The sequence below is a fragment of the Artemia franciscana genome, unplaced genomic scaffold, assembly GCF_032884065.1.
Source record: "Artemia franciscana unplaced genomic scaffold, ASM3288406v1 Scaffold_364, whole genome shotgun sequence".
Classification (NCBI taxonomy): domain Eukaryota; kingdom Metazoa; phylum Arthropoda; class Branchiopoda; order Anostraca; family Artemiidae; genus Artemia; species Artemia franciscana.
Window position 1 is genome coordinate 309828 of NW_027064236.1, and position 15853 is coordinate 325680.

The 15853-nt window shown below is 36.4% G+C and overlaps 1 protein-coding gene across 1 annotated transcript in view; it reads right to left on the minus strand.

Annotated features, from left to right (window-relative positions):
- LOC136043187 (uncharacterized) overlaps positions 1-2223 on the minus strand; it is a 105191-nt gene extending 102968 nt beyond the window's left edge. Inside the window, exon 1 of the mRNA XM_065728122.1 lies at positions 2092-2223. The gene's annotated coding sequence lies outside the window, so the exon portion shown is untranslated. The remainder of the gene's footprint in view (positions 1-2091) is intronic.
- Between the last annotated feature and the right edge of the window lie 13630 nt (positions 2224-15853).

Genomic DNA, 15853 nt, shown 5'->3' on the forward strand with positions numbered 1-15853 from the left:
CCCAATAGCCATTTCTACATGTAAACACTCGTCAAAGTATGTAACTTGCAGCTCCTCCCAAGGGGACTGTGGGGGAGTAATTTGTCCCCAAAGACATAGTTAATAGGCTTTTCGACTATACTGAATACAATGGCAATCTTGGAATTTTGATCCGGTGACTTTGGGAAAAGATGAGCGTGGGAGGGGGCCTAGGTGCCCTCCAATTTTTGGTCATTTAAGGAGGACACTAGAACTTTTTATTTGGTTAGAATTAGCCTTATTGCGACATTCTAGGACTAGGACCACTCGGTCGATACGATCACCCCTGGGAAAAAAACAAACAAAAAATAAACACGCATCCGTGATCTGTCTTGTTGCAAAAAAAAACAAAACAAAATTCCACATTTTTGTAGATAAGAGCTTAAAACGTCTGCTGTAGGGTTCTCTTATACGCAAAACCTGATGGTGTGATTTTCGTTAGGATTTTGTGACCTTTAACGGATTCTTCCTCCTATTTTCTAAAATAAGGTAAATTTTCTCAGGCTCATAACTTTTGATGGGTAAGACTAAACTTGATGAAACTTATATATTCAAAATCAGCATTGAAATGCAATTCTTTTGATGTATCTATTTATATGAAATTCTGTTTTTAGAGTTTCAGTTACTATTGAACCAGGTCGCTCCTTACTGCAGTTCGTTATCCCGAACTGTTTGAATTCTACACCCCCAAAACCCTGGTATTTAAACAGTTCTTGTCTGTTTTTCTCCACACCTGTTAAGGCTTTGATTCTGAATTTCTTCTCTTGTTTTTGTCTAGCAATGGAAATAAAAGAACAAGGGAAGTGGTTTGTTACGTAGATTTGTCCGAGGGTTTAACTTTAGCGAACGCTAATATTTAAATGACTTCCAAATGGTAAAATATCATGACCATATAAGTGGATGTATTGTCAAAAATCTCACAGCCATGATTCAAATTGTCATAGTGTAATTCGTTAACATTTCCATGTATATTCTCCATAAATTCGGGAACCGATTACCAAGGCTGATTACTAAAGCTAGGGTCAAAAACAAGGTACCGCTCATTATGGCTTAACCCTCACCGATGCGCGATTTTGCTGTGTTTTTAGTGCTGCAATGCGATTCTTGCAGTGACTTTAGGAGCCTCATTAAGCAAACTTCATTACTGAACTGTTTAGGCTCGTAAGTCACAAAATTAATGCATGAAGTCATGCCACAAAAAAATAAATAAACGATTAATACATTACTGCAAATTTCCCTAAGAGCATGAAACATGGAACTACTGTTTTTTTTACTAAAGTTGTTGAAATAATGTTTATTTTTGTTTAGGCTATGGGCTCTTCTGAAAAAAAAAAAGGAGGAACACCTTTCAATTCCCCGAACAACACTCTTTTTATATTTAATTACAGATACTTTGAGAACCTCTTACCTCTAATCATGCTAGGTACAGTCCAAAATAATATATTTTTCCGTTAGCTTATGTTAGTTAAGCAGGTGTATCTTTTAGTTAACGAAAATTTTCCTCTTAAGCCAGATCAACAATTTAAGATCATTATTAAAAAATTAGAACAGTTAGAAAAATTTCTTATTTAATTGTCATTTATAAACGATGGTAAAAAGGGATGAAAACCTGAAAATCTAAAAAATAGAAATCATTGCATATTATAAGGCTAAATTTATTACAATTTTTTCTTGGAATTTTGAATATTATATAGGGCTATACTTGGCCCGAGTAGAGAGGTTAGGGCGCATTGTCCCTATTATTGGAAACAATGTTTATTAGGGTATTGAATAGTGCCACTCTTCTTCTTATTATCTTAGAAGAGGCTATATACACGAGTATAATTTTTATGTTTTAAAATTTTTCTATTATAACTATTTTGGACGATTCACTTGATTTTTTTTTAGATCAGTGGTAACTCCAATAAAAATTAGCAAAAGGGTTCTAAAATAGTTATTTTAGACACGAAACTCCTATTCTAAGACTTCGAAAACATTTCAATCGGGCAAAATTCAGAACCCCGTCCCCTTTGGTCTGAAATTTGATTCATATTTAGCAGAAGGGACTCCCATATGCAAAAACTTCTTACATACTTTTAGATCCATTTTCATTTGCCTGTTAAGAACATATTTCATTTCACTACTATGACTTGCAGGCTTCGCCTGCTAGGATTACACTGAAAATAAATGGTAAAATTTCCACTTCTTTCAAAGCTAGCATTCAAAGATAACGCATGTCTGTCTTGGCTATTTCATAACAGAAACGAATGATGTTTGATTAAGCTGAATTGCAAAGTTGATCAGATTGGTCAAACAAAGATAATGGATTTTCCTATCCCTATTAAGAATGTACCTTAGCTGTTTAAATGACTGACTTTATTATCATGCTGAAATTTATTTGGGGTCGGAAGTTGTCATAAAGATCGGCAAAAAATAGATGCTGGCTTGAAATTTTCACCATTAACTTGGAGGCATTAATATTGAAATTAGGTTCGAGACTCTAAGGGTTTAGGCCATAGAGGTAGAAAAACAAAAGATAGCTGGCAACCCTGACAACCTAGGTTCTCCCTAGTTTTGCCATGTGTTTGATTCTTCCATTTTAAAACAATATAATCCAAAATAGCATGAATATTGGTTAACGTCAATATTTCAGCACAATTTCCTGAAGAATCTACACTCTATTCTTTTAATATCTGTTCTATTTCTTCCCTCTTCCCCACAAAATCTATTTTCAGTTTCTTATGGGACTTCTCCAAGGTATAGACTAACTTCCATTTAAATGCCAGGTCAATTGGAGAAAAAAGCGCAAAACCCTCCCACCCACCTCCCTGGGCCCCCACTCGAACCTTGCCTAAACACAGAAATTTAAGTTCCACATGACCTAAGAATTATATTAAACAGTTCGGGGTGACAAACTGTAAGTAAGGGGCGATACAGCTCAATATTAACCAAAACTCTAGAAAATTGAACTTTGACGTCAGAATATCAAACAGTTCGTGGTAACGAACTGTAGTAAGGAGTGACCCGGCTCAATAGTAACCGAAACTCTAAAAAATAGACTTTTGATACCAATAGTCACATCAAAAGAATTTCTATTTAATGCTGATTTTAAATATATAAGTTTCATCAAGATTTGTCTTATCCATCAAAAGTTACGAGCCTGAGAAAATTTGCCTCATTTTTGAAAATAGGGGAAAACACCCCCTAAAAGTCACACGATCTTAACGAAAATCACACCATCAGATTCAGCGTAGCACAAAACCTTATTGTAGAAGTTTCAAGCCCCTATCTACAAAAATGTGGAATTTCGCTTTCTTTGCCAGAAGACAAATCACGGATGCGTGTTTATTTGTTTTTTTTTTGTTTTTTTTTTTTCCAGGGGTGATCGTATCAACTCAGTGGTCCTAGAATGTTGCGGAAGGGCTCATTCTTACGGAAATTAAAAGTTCTACTGCCCTTTTTAAGTGACCAAAAAATTGGAAGGCACCTAGGCCCCCTCCCACGCTCATTTTCCCCCAAAGTCACCGGATCAAAATTCTGAGATAGCCATTTTATTCACCATAGTCGAAAAAACTAATAACTATGTCTTTGGGGACGACTTACTCCCCCCGCAGTTCCCGTGCGAGGGGCTGCAAGTTACAAACTTTGACCTGTGTTTACATATAGTAATGGTTACTGGGAAGTGTACAGACGTTTTCAGGGGGATTTTTGGTTGGGGGGGGGGCAGAGTTGACGGGGTTTACGTGGGAGGATCTTTCCATGGAGGAACTTCTCATTGGGGAAGAGACTTTCAATGGAGGGGGCGCAGGATTTTCTAGCATTATTTAAGAAAACAATGAAAAAATAAATATGAAAAGTTTTTTCTACTGAAAGTGAGAAGCAGCATTAAAACTGAAAACGAACAGAAATTATTACGCATATGAGGGGTTTACCTCCTCGTAATACCTCGCTCTTTACGCTAAAGTATTTTTAGTAATTTCAACTATTTATTCTACGGCCTTTGTGATTCAGGGGTCATTCTTAAGGAATTGGGACGAAATTTAAGCTTTATTGTAAAAAGCGAGGCATCGAAGAGGGGTGAGCCCCCTCATATACGCAATAAAAACATACGAATATAGAAGTTCGCTACGTAAGTTAATTCGTAAGTTATGTATATTTTTACTTATGAAAACGTTCGTAAAAAAATTAAAAGTTATAGTTGCCTTTTTAAGTAATCAAAAAATTGGAGGGCAACTAGGCCTCCTCCTTCGCTCCTTTTTCTCAAAATCTTCCGATTAAAACTATTGAAAAGCCATTTAGCCAAAAAAATTAATATGCGAATTTCGTTTCAATTATTTATGTGCGGAGAGCCAAGATCAAAACATGCATTAAATCAAAAACGTCCAGAAATTAAACAAACAAAAAAAGTTTTTTAAATGAAAGTAAGGAGCGACATTAAAACTTAAAACGAACCGAAATTACTCCGTATATGAAAGGGGCTTTTCCTCCTCAACACCCCACTCTTTACGCTAAAGTTTTTACCTGTTTTAAAATGTAGAGTTAAGAGAAAGAGTCAAACTTTAGCGTAAAGAGCGGGGCGTTGAGGAGGAAAAGCCCCTTTCATATACGAAGTAATTTCTGTTCGTTTTAAGTTTTAATGTCGCTCCTTACTTTCATTAAAAAAAATTTGTTTTTTGTTTGTTTAATAACTAAAAGAATTGCCCCATTAAGCTGATTCCAAATATATAAGACTATTAAAGTTTATTGTTACCCATCAAAAGCCACAAGCCTGAAAAAATTTAACCGATTTTCGAAAAAGAAGAAACACATTCTAAAAGACAAAGAATCCTAATGTAAATCACACCGTTAGATTCAACATATCCAAGATTCCTACTGTAGAAGTTTTAAGCTCCTATCTACAAAAATGTGGTATTTGTATGTGTATTGCAACATCGGAAAAGGGCCCATTTGAACAAAAAGAAAATTTTTCAGCCCCTTTTTAAGTGACCAAAAGCATTGGAGAGTAACGCTCCTCCCACCTCCTTTTTCCTCAAAGTCATCCAATCAAAATTTGGTATAGACATTTTGTTCAGCCCCTCACAGCCCCTAGGAAAGGTCTGCAAGTCATTGAATCTGCCCCTAATTTACGTTTAATGTTTGTTATTGGTAAGAAAACTGACATTTTTTGGTGGGATGAAGGGTATAGGACGGGGTTTTATGGAGATAATTCTCCATGAAAATGGAAGTATTTGGTGGTGAACCTTCCAGAGTAAATTTTGTACTGCGAAATCTAAATAAAATTCCTATACGAAATTCCTCTTTTCATTTGTCTTACTTTCTAGTAAGTAAAACTCAATTTCACATTTGGAGATATTCTGTAGGAAGTATCTGAAGCTATTTTCAGCTTGTTCTAATTTCTGGAAAATAGTTTCCACGGAGAGGAGGATTTGTAAAGATACATCTCATTGCACTAAAATTCGTTTTAGTAATTACTATTTCACGGCTCTGCAAGACTTCTTTTAGGGAGAGATTCTATGCCTTTTTTTTAAACATGATCTAGGGTCCTGTATTAGGAACCATCAGGGTACAGTATTATTTTATTTATTTATTACTAGCTGTTGGGGTGGCACTTAGTGCCACCCCAAAACCTAGCTGGTGGGGGCGCTTTGCGCCCCCAAGCCCCCAACGCGCCTAAGTCATTACGTGCCATATTAGTTACGCGCCGTTGTAGTTGTGTCCCTGTGTCCCACCTGTGAATACATAATGTGAACATATAATTGTCAATGGGAAAAACAATCCGTATTCGGATCTATACCTCATTGTTCTAATGATTGCCCTTGAGCTTTGTTGATGGTGATTGCTCATCGAACATCTCCTGTGCCCCCCGGCGTCCCCGTTGTAGTTGTGTCCCTGTGTTCCGGTCGTCATTTATATTCCCTGTGTCCCGGTCGTCATTTGTCTCCCGGTGTCCCAGTCTGTAATTTCTCTTTGAGTTTCTCGGTCATCATTTATATTCCCTGTGTCCCGCTGTCCCGGTCGTCATTTGTGTCCCGGTCTGTAATTTCTCTTTGAGTGTCCCGGTCGTCATTTATATTCCCTGTGTCCCGGTCGTCATTTGTGTCCCGGTGTCCTGGTCTGTAGTGTCATCTTATAATGACGTCACATACAAAGCCTTATATACTTATAATGACGTCATATACAAACCCACAAACAAACAAACATGCATACATACAACTTATTTATATATATATAGATTTTTATATATAGATATAGTTTCTTTTTTAGTTTTTCTTTTTTAGTTTTTCTTTTTTTTAGTTTTGCGGCTTTTTTAGTTTTTTTAGCTTTTTTTTTTAGTTTTTTACCTTTTTTATTTTTTTCCTTTTTTTCAATTTTTTTCTTTTTAGGTTATTTTTGTTCGCGCCATATTAGTTGCGCGCCATTGTAGTTGTGTCCCTGTGTCCTACCTGTGAATATAGATAGATATCTATATCTATATATATAAAAATAAGTTGTCTGTGGATGGATGGATGGATGTGTCAGGTGACGTCACCTGAAAAAACTGGATCAGGTGACGTCAAAACTGAAAAAACTAAAAAAAGGCAAAAACTACAAAAAAAACTAAAAACTAATAAAAAAAATAAAAAAGCTAAAAAACTAAAAAAACTATAAAGGTAAAAACCAATAAAAAACTAAAAAAAAAACTGAAAAAACTAAGAAAAGGCAAAAACTACAAAAAAAAACTAAAAACTAATAAAAAAAGTAAAAAAGCTAAAAAACTAAAAAAACTAAAAAAACTAAAAAAAGGTAAAAAACTAAAAAAAATAAAAAATAAAAAAAACTAAAAAAAGGAAAAAACTGAAAAATAAGCTAAAATAAAGGTAAAAACCAATAAAAAACTAAAAAGAAAAAAAGGAAAAAACTAATAAATGACGACACTCAAAGAGAAAGCGACCAGGACAAAAGGAATGTTCGATTAGCAATCAACAAAGCACCGGGACACAGGGAGTATAAATGACGACCAGGACATAAGTAAAAAAAAAAAAACTATCTATATATATAAAAATAAGTTGTCTGTGGATCTGTGGATCGTGGATCAGGTGACGTCACCTGAAAAAACTGGATCAGGTGACGTCAAAACTGAAAAAACTAAAAAAAGGCAAAAACTACAAAAAAAACTAAAAACTAATAAAAAAAATAAAAAAGCTAAAAAACTAAAAAAACTAAAAAAAGGCAAAAACTACAAAAAAAACTAAAAACTAATAAAAAAGCTAAAAAACTAAAAAAACTAAAAAAAAGGCAAAAACTACAAAAAAACTAAAAACTAATAAAAAAAATAAAAAAGCTAAAAAACTAAAAAAACTAAAAAAACTAAAAAAAGGTAAAAAACTAAAAAAACTAAAAACTAAAAAAAAACTAAAAAAGGTAAAAACTAAAAGAACTAAAAAAGAAAAAAATAAATGACGACACTCAAAGAGAAAGCGACCAGGACAAAAGGAATGTTCGATTAGCAATCAACAAAGCACCGGGACACAGGGAGTATAAATGACGACCAGGACACAAGTAAAAAAAAAAATTAACAAAACTAAAAAGAAGGTAAAAACTACAAAAAAACTAAAAAGAAAAAAAAACTAAAAACTAATAAAAAAACTAAAATAAAAAAAAAAATTAACAAAACTAAAAAGAAGGTAAAAACTACAAAAAAACTAAAAAGAAAAAAAAACTAAAAACTAATAAAAAAACAAAAAAATCTAAAAATCTAAATAAACTAAAAAAGAAAAAAAAAAGGAAAAAAATAAAGGAGAAAAACAAAACTAAAAAACGAATGTATATACAGACCGGTACACCGGGATACAAATGACGACCGGGACACAGGGAATATAAATAACGACCGGGACACAGGGACACAACTACAACGGGGACACCGGGGGAAACAAGGGGATATAAATGACGACCGGGACAAAAAAACTAAAAAGAAATAAAAACTAAAAACTAATAAAAAAAACTAAAAAATCTAAAAATCTAAATAAGCTAAAAAAGAAAAAAAAAGGAAAAAAATAAAGGAGAAAAACAAAACTAAAAAACGAATGTATACACAGACCGGGACACCGGGATACAAATGATGACCGGGACCCGGGACACAGGGAATATAAATGACGACCGGGACACAGGGACACAACTACAACGGGGACACCGGGGGAAACAGGGGGATGTAAATGACGACCGGGACACCGGGACAGGGAATGGTCGATTAGCAATCACCATCAACAAAGCTCAAGGGCAATCATTAGAATCATGAGGTATAGATCTGAATACAGATTGTTTTCCCATGGACCATTATATGTTGTATGTTCAAGAGTCGGTAAACCTGACAATCTATTTATATGCAAAGACAATGGGACAGCAAAGAATGTTGTATATTCGCAAGTTTTACGTAGTTAAAACCATATATATATATATATATCTATATTCACAGGTGGGACATAGGGACACAACTACAATGGCGCGTAACTATTATGGCGCGTAACGACTTACGCGCGCGGGGGGGCTTGGGGGGGCGCGAAGCGCCCCCACCAACTAGGTGTTGGGGTGGCGCGAAGCGCCACCCCAACAGCTAGTCTATATATATATAAATAAGTTGTCTGTCTGTCTGTCTGTGGATCAGGTGACGTCATGTTTCTGTGTCGACTGACGTCATGAAGTTAGTTGTCGTCATTTTTGCTATGACGGTGACGTCATTAATGGTATTTAAGACATGTGTTCACGGTAAAATGTTTAATTGTAAAATGACTGAAGAACCTACAATGGCAGAGAAATTACAGACTGGGACACAAATGACGACCGAGACAGGGGGAATATAAGTGACGACCGGGAACCTCAAAGAGAAATTACAGACTGGGACACCCGGACACAAATCACGACCGGGACACAGGGAATATAAATGACGACCGGGACATAGGGACACAACTACAACGGGGACGCCGGGGGCACAGGCGGGATATATAAATGACGACCGGGACACAGGGATTGTTCGAATAGAAATTACAGACCGGGACACAAATGACGACCGGGACACCGGGACACCGGGACACAGGGAATATAAATGACGACCGGGACACTCAAAGAGAAATTACAAACTGGGACACCGGGACACAAATGACGACCGGGACACAGGGAATATAAATGACGACCGGGACACAGGGACACATCATTAGAATAATGAGGTATAGATCTGAATACGGATTGTTTTTCCCATGGACAATTATATGTTGCATGTTCAAGAGTCAGTAAACCTGACAATCTATTTATATGCACAGACAATGGGACAGCGAAGAATGTTGTATATTCGCATGTATACGTAGTTGAAAACATATATTTATATCTATCTCTATTCACAGGTGGGACACAGGGACACAACTACAATGGCGCGTAACTAATATGGCGCGTAACGACTTACGCGCGCGGGGGGGCTTGGTGGGGCGCGAAGCGCCCCACCAACTAGGTGTTGGGGTGGCGCGAAGCGCCACCCTAACAGCTAGTATATATATAAAAATAAGTTGTCTGTTTGTCTGTCTGTCTGTCTATCTGTCAAGTGACCTCATGTCATCATGTCGTCATGTCGTCATGGAGTTAGTTGTCCTCATGTTTGTTATGACGAAGACGTCATTAAATGTATTTAAGAAAATCGTTCAAAGACAAATTTTTAATTGTAAGTATTTCGTGGACGGAAAAATGTTTAATTGTAAAATGACTGAAGAACCTACAATGGCAACAGCCGAGGAAGCTGCTCAAACAGTCTATGCCAAAAGACTTGCGGCTGATAGAGAAAGTAAGAAAAGAAAGCGTGCCGAGGAATCACAAGAACAGCAAGAAAACAGGCTTGCGGCTGATAGAGAAAGTAAGAAAAGAATGCGTGCCGAGGAACCACAACAACAGTGTGAAAACAGGCTTGCAGCTGATAGAGAAAGTAAGAAAAGAAAGCGTGCCGAGAAATCACAAGAACAGCAAGAAAACAGGCTTGCAGCTGATAGAGAAAGTAAGAACAGAAAGCGTGCCGAGGAATCACAAGAACAGCATAAAAACAGGCTTGCGGCTGATAGAGAAAGTAAGAAAAGAAAGCGTGCCGAGGAACCACAACAACAGTGTGAAAACAGGCTTGCGGCTGACAGAGAAAGTAAGAAAAGAAAGCGTGCCGAGGAATCACAAGAGCAACCTGAAAATTATCGCCTGGCATTCAGGTACAGCCCAGTCGATGATTATAGCTTGAGTAGATGTGTTCAAATCGGGACTATGTCTAAACTTTGTCCCTATTGCAAGGCCTTGAAATTCAATGGTGAAACAATGGGAAGGTGTTGCACCTCAGAAAAAGTTAAACTTCCTCTACTGGCTGCACCACAAGGACCATTGAAGACTTTGCTTACTGGAACTACGTCAGAATCTAAGAGTTTTTTATCACAGATCAGAAAATATAACTCATGTTTCCAAATGACGTCGTTTGGTGCCCAAATCGAAAATCCAGATCACTTTATGCCTACTTTCAAAGTAAAAGGGCAGATTTATCATTGAGCAGGGTCCCTTCTACCATTCTCAGGCGAGAATCATAAATTTTTACAATTGTACTTCATCAGTGATAGAAATTCTGAATTCAATGCACGTTGCGAAATTTCTCCCGACGTTGAAAGGACAATCGTTTCCCTATTGCAACATCTTTTCCACGAAAATAATAATTTAGTGCGTCTGTTCAAAACAGCCATCAATTTGATGCCTACTGATATGCGTAAAATTGTTATTTCCGCTGACAAAACGCCTCCTGGCCAACATGTGCGTAGATACAATGCTCCAACTATCGACAAAATGGCAGTCGTTATGGTCGGTGATCAGTTTTTACCTCGAGATATTATTCTTCATAAGTGAAACGCTCAAATGGTAACAATTGCTGAAACTCATCGATGCTACGATGCCCTACAATATCCTATCATTTTTTGGGATGGAGCCGACGGCTATCACTTTAATATTAAATTGATAAATCCAGCCACTAACAAAGAAATGAATAAGAAATGCAATGCAATGCATTATTATTCCTATAGACTAATGATTCGGAAGGATGAAGACAATTATATTTTGAAATGCCGTCATTTGTTTCACCAATACATCGTTGATATGTATGCAAAAATTGAATCAGAACATTTGCTATTTATCCGTCTGAATCGGACCAAGCTCCGCTCTGAACAATACATTTATTTGCGAGATGCAGTTGTAAATGACGGTAATACCACAAACGTTGGAAGATTAACGATTTTACCTTCGTCATATACTGGCAGTCCCCGTCATATGCATGAATATGCTCAAGATGCTATTGCGTATGTTCGTCTCTATGGTCGTTCAGATTTATTTACTACATTTATATGTAATCAATCTTGGGACGAGATACAGCAGCTTTTACTTCAAGGACAATCGGCGGTTCATAGACATAGCATTACGGCCCGTGTCTTCCGGCAAAAGTTGAAATCACTGATAAACTACATAGTAAAACTTGAAGTGTTTGGGTCAGTGCAATGCTGGATGTACTCAGTGGAATGGCAAAAACGTGGATTGCCACACGCACATATACTAATCTGGCTACATTATAAAATTACTTCTAATGAAATTGACGATGTGATTTCCACCGAAATACCTGATGAAAATGTCGATAAGGGGTTATATGATATTGTTGTAAAAAATATGATACATGGACCTTGCGATGCACTGAACGAAAATTCACCATGTATGGCCAAAGGAAGGTGCACAAAGCAATATCCTCGACTTTTAGTACTCAACACAATTACTGGCAATGATGGTTACCCACAATATAGAAGAAGATCTACTGAAGATGGCGGTAAAACAGCAATAATTAAGAAGCGTAACGGTACCACCATCGAAGTAGATAACCAGTGGGTTGTTCCATATTCCCCTTTATTATCGAAAAAATTTAATACACACATAAACGTTGAATACTGTAACTCCGTAAAGGCAATCAAATACATATGTAAATACGTCAACAAAGGCAGTTTTTGGCTTGCAGTCCGAAATCAGTGATATCGACGAAATTGTACAATATCAGGCTGGAAGATACATAAGCAGTAATAAAGCTGTTAGGCAAATTCTTTCATTTCCGATACATGAACGTAGTCCAGTTGTTGTTCACTTAGCGGTACATTTACAGAATGGTCAACGTGTTTATTTTTCGGAATCCAACGTGCAACAAAGAGCTCTGAATCCACCGGATACAACGTTAACTGCTTTCTTTTCGCTATGCAAAAAGACTGCTGTATACTGAAGTGCCTTCGTATTACACGTGGAATGCTAAAAATAAAGTATTTGAAAGTCGAAAACAGGGTAAGTCAGTCGACTGCCAACCTACCATCTTCAAAGATACCATGATAGGAAGACTCTACACCATACACCCCAATCAACAGGAGTGCTTCTTTCTCAACCTGCTTTTGGTGAATGTACCCGGTCCGACGTCCTTTCAGTATTTGAGAATTGTAAACGGTATTATAAATGACACTTACCGTAGTGCATGCCAAGCTCTGAATTTATTGGAGAATGACCAACACTGGGATATCTGCATCAATGACGAGTACGAAACGTCAACTCCAAGTCAAATTCGTGCATTGTTTGGAATCATACTAACAACTTGCTCTCCTTCAGTCTGTAATTTCTCTTTGAGTGTCCCGGTCGTCAATTATATTCCCTGTGTCCCGGTGTCCCGGTCGTAATTATAAAAATTATATTCCCTGTGTCCCGGTCGTCATTTGTGTCCCGGTGTCCCAGCCTGTAATATCTCTTTGATTGTCCCGGTCGTCATTTATTTTCCCTGTGTCCCGGTCGTCATTTGTATCCCGGTGTCCCGGTCTGTATACACATTCGTTTTTGAATTGGTATATCTATATATATAAAAATAAGTTGTCTGTGTGTGTGTGTCTGTCGAGTGACGTAATGATTGTGTGTCGACTGACATCATGTTTGTCGACTGACGTCATAATAAGGATTGAGCTGTATGCGTCATGAAGTTGTTTGTCGACTGACATCATGTTTGTCAACTGATGAAATTGCATACCGGGACACCGGGACACAAATCACGACCGGGACACAGGGAATATAAATGACGACCGGGACACAGGGACACAACTACAACGGGGGCTTCGGGGGCACAGGCAGGATATATAAATGACGACCGGGACACAGGGATTGTTCGAATAGAAATTACAGACCGGGACACCGGGACACAAATGACGACCGGGACACAGGGAATATAAATGACGACCGGGACACTCAAAGAGAAATTACAAACTGGGACACCGGGATACAAATGACGACCGGGACACAGGGAATATAAATGACGACCGGGACACAGGGACACATCATTAGAATAATGAGGTATAGATCTGAATGCGGATTGTTTTTCCCATGGACAATTATATGTTGCATGTTCAAGAGTCAGTAAACCTGACAATTTATTTATATGCATATACAATGGGACAGCGAAGAATGTTGTATATTCGCATGTTTTACGTAGTTAAAAACATATATATATATATATATATATATATATATATATATATATATATATATATATATATATATATATATATATATATATATATATACATATATATATATATATATATATATATATATATATATATATATATATATATATATATATATATATATATATCTTTATTCACAGGTGGGACACAGGGACACAACTACAATGGCGCGTAACTAATATGGCGCCTAACGACTTATGCGCGCGGCGGGGCTTGGGGGGGCACGAAGCGCCCCACCAACTCGGTATTGGGGTGGCGCGAAGCGCCACCCTAGCAGCTAGTGATGAAATAATTTTTTGTTTTTTTCCTTTTATTCTTTTTAGTTTTTTTTGGTTTTTACCTTTTTTTTTAGCTTTTTTAGTTTTTTTTCTTTTTTCTTTTTAGTTTTTTTTTGTAGTTTTTACCTTTTTTAGTTTTTTTTATTTTTATTTTTTTAGTTTTCTTTTTTCCTTCATTTTTCAGTATTTTTTTCTTTTTTAGTTTTTAGTGTTTTACCTTTTTTTTAAGTTTTTTTAGTTTTTTAGCTTTTTTAGTTTTTTTAGTATTTTCTTTTTAGTTTTTTTTTGTAGTTTTTACCTTTTTTAGTTTTTTTTTCTTCTTTTGTATTAATGCTAAAGCCAAGGTTTGAACCTGGAACCTCTCGAACCTAGAACCTGGAACATAACGCTTTACCAACTCAGCTACTTCGGCTTGAATACATTCGTTTTTGAATTGGTGTATGATGAAATAATTCAGACGTCAACACAACGTCAGTCGACAGACAGACACACAAACAAACAACTTATTTTTATATATATAAAATAGATAGATTCCCTGTGTCCCGGTGTCCCGGTCGTCATTTGTATCCCGGTGTCCCGGTCTGTATATACATTTGTTTTTGAATTGGTATATGATGAGATAATTTTTTTGTTTTTTTCCTTTTTTTCTTTTTAGTTTTTTTTGGTTTTTACCTTTCTTAGCTTTTTTAGTTTTTTTTCTTTTTTCTTTTTAGTTTTCTTTTAGTTTTTTTAGTTTTTTTTCTATTTTAGTTTTTTTTGTAGTTTTTACCTTTTTTAGTTTTTTTTCTTCTTTTGTATTAATGCTAAAGCCAAGGTTCGAGCCTGGAACCTCTTGGACCTAGAACCTGGAACATAACGCTTTACCAACTCAGCTACTTCGGCTTGAATACATTCACCTTTTTTAGTTTTTTTTTATTTTTTATTTTTATTTTTTTTGGTTTTATTTTTCTCCTTTATATTTCAGTTTTTTTCTTTTTTTAGTTGTTTTTTTCTTTTTCGGTTTTTGTAGTTTTTTTTATTAGTTTTTAGTTTTTTTTTCTTTTTATTTTGCTAAAGCCAAGGTTCGAACCTGGAACCTCTCGGACCTAGAACCTGGAACATAGCGCTTTACCAACTGAGCTACTTCGGCTTGAATACATTCGTTTTTGAATTGGTATATGATGAAATAATTCAGGCGTCATATGCGGACAGTGACGTCACCCGACAGACATAACCCACAAACAATTTATTTTTATATATATAGATATGCGTGTCCAATTGCAAAACGATGACTCTGGTCAAACATTTTCAGATCAATTGCTGGCAATTGGAAACGGAAAGCTCCCAGTAGACTCAATTTCAGGACGTATACAACTACCTGCTGGATTCTGTAATTTAGTGACGTCCAAAAATGAATTGATTGAAAAAGTATTTCGGAATATTCTAAACAATTATGAAAATAATAAATGGCTAAGTGAAAGAACGATTCTTGCACCCAAAAATATAGACGTCCACGAAACCAACAATATTGTTTTGACCAAGATTCGAGACCATGCTCATAATGTGGCACATGCACCCCACGGAAATACACTTGTTGCATCCCTACCGATTATAGTTGTGGCAAGTTCACAATACTAACACCAGTGAAGGTTCATTAGTAGAATCTATGGTCTGTTTTAACGCTGATACCATATCCTATTATTATCAGTGTAGGCAGTGGTAGGACCTTACCACGTGCAATGATGATACCAGAGTACTTACACTGGTCTCAAAAACCCTGACTTTTTTTTACTTGGAATTCTTCCTTTAAACTTTCAACAAGACAGACGAGACAAACTTGTCTGTCCATACAGGTTGTCATGACTAGTGGTAGAATACACATTATGAATACGACAGGCCCCCCGTCGATAAAATAATTTGTTTGACCGTTCAAGAATTAGAAACAAGCATTACCATAATGTATATGACCCGGCCCCATACCCACTTTCACATTTTTGCGAAGAATTTTGTCTTTAAGTTATTCTCAAAAAG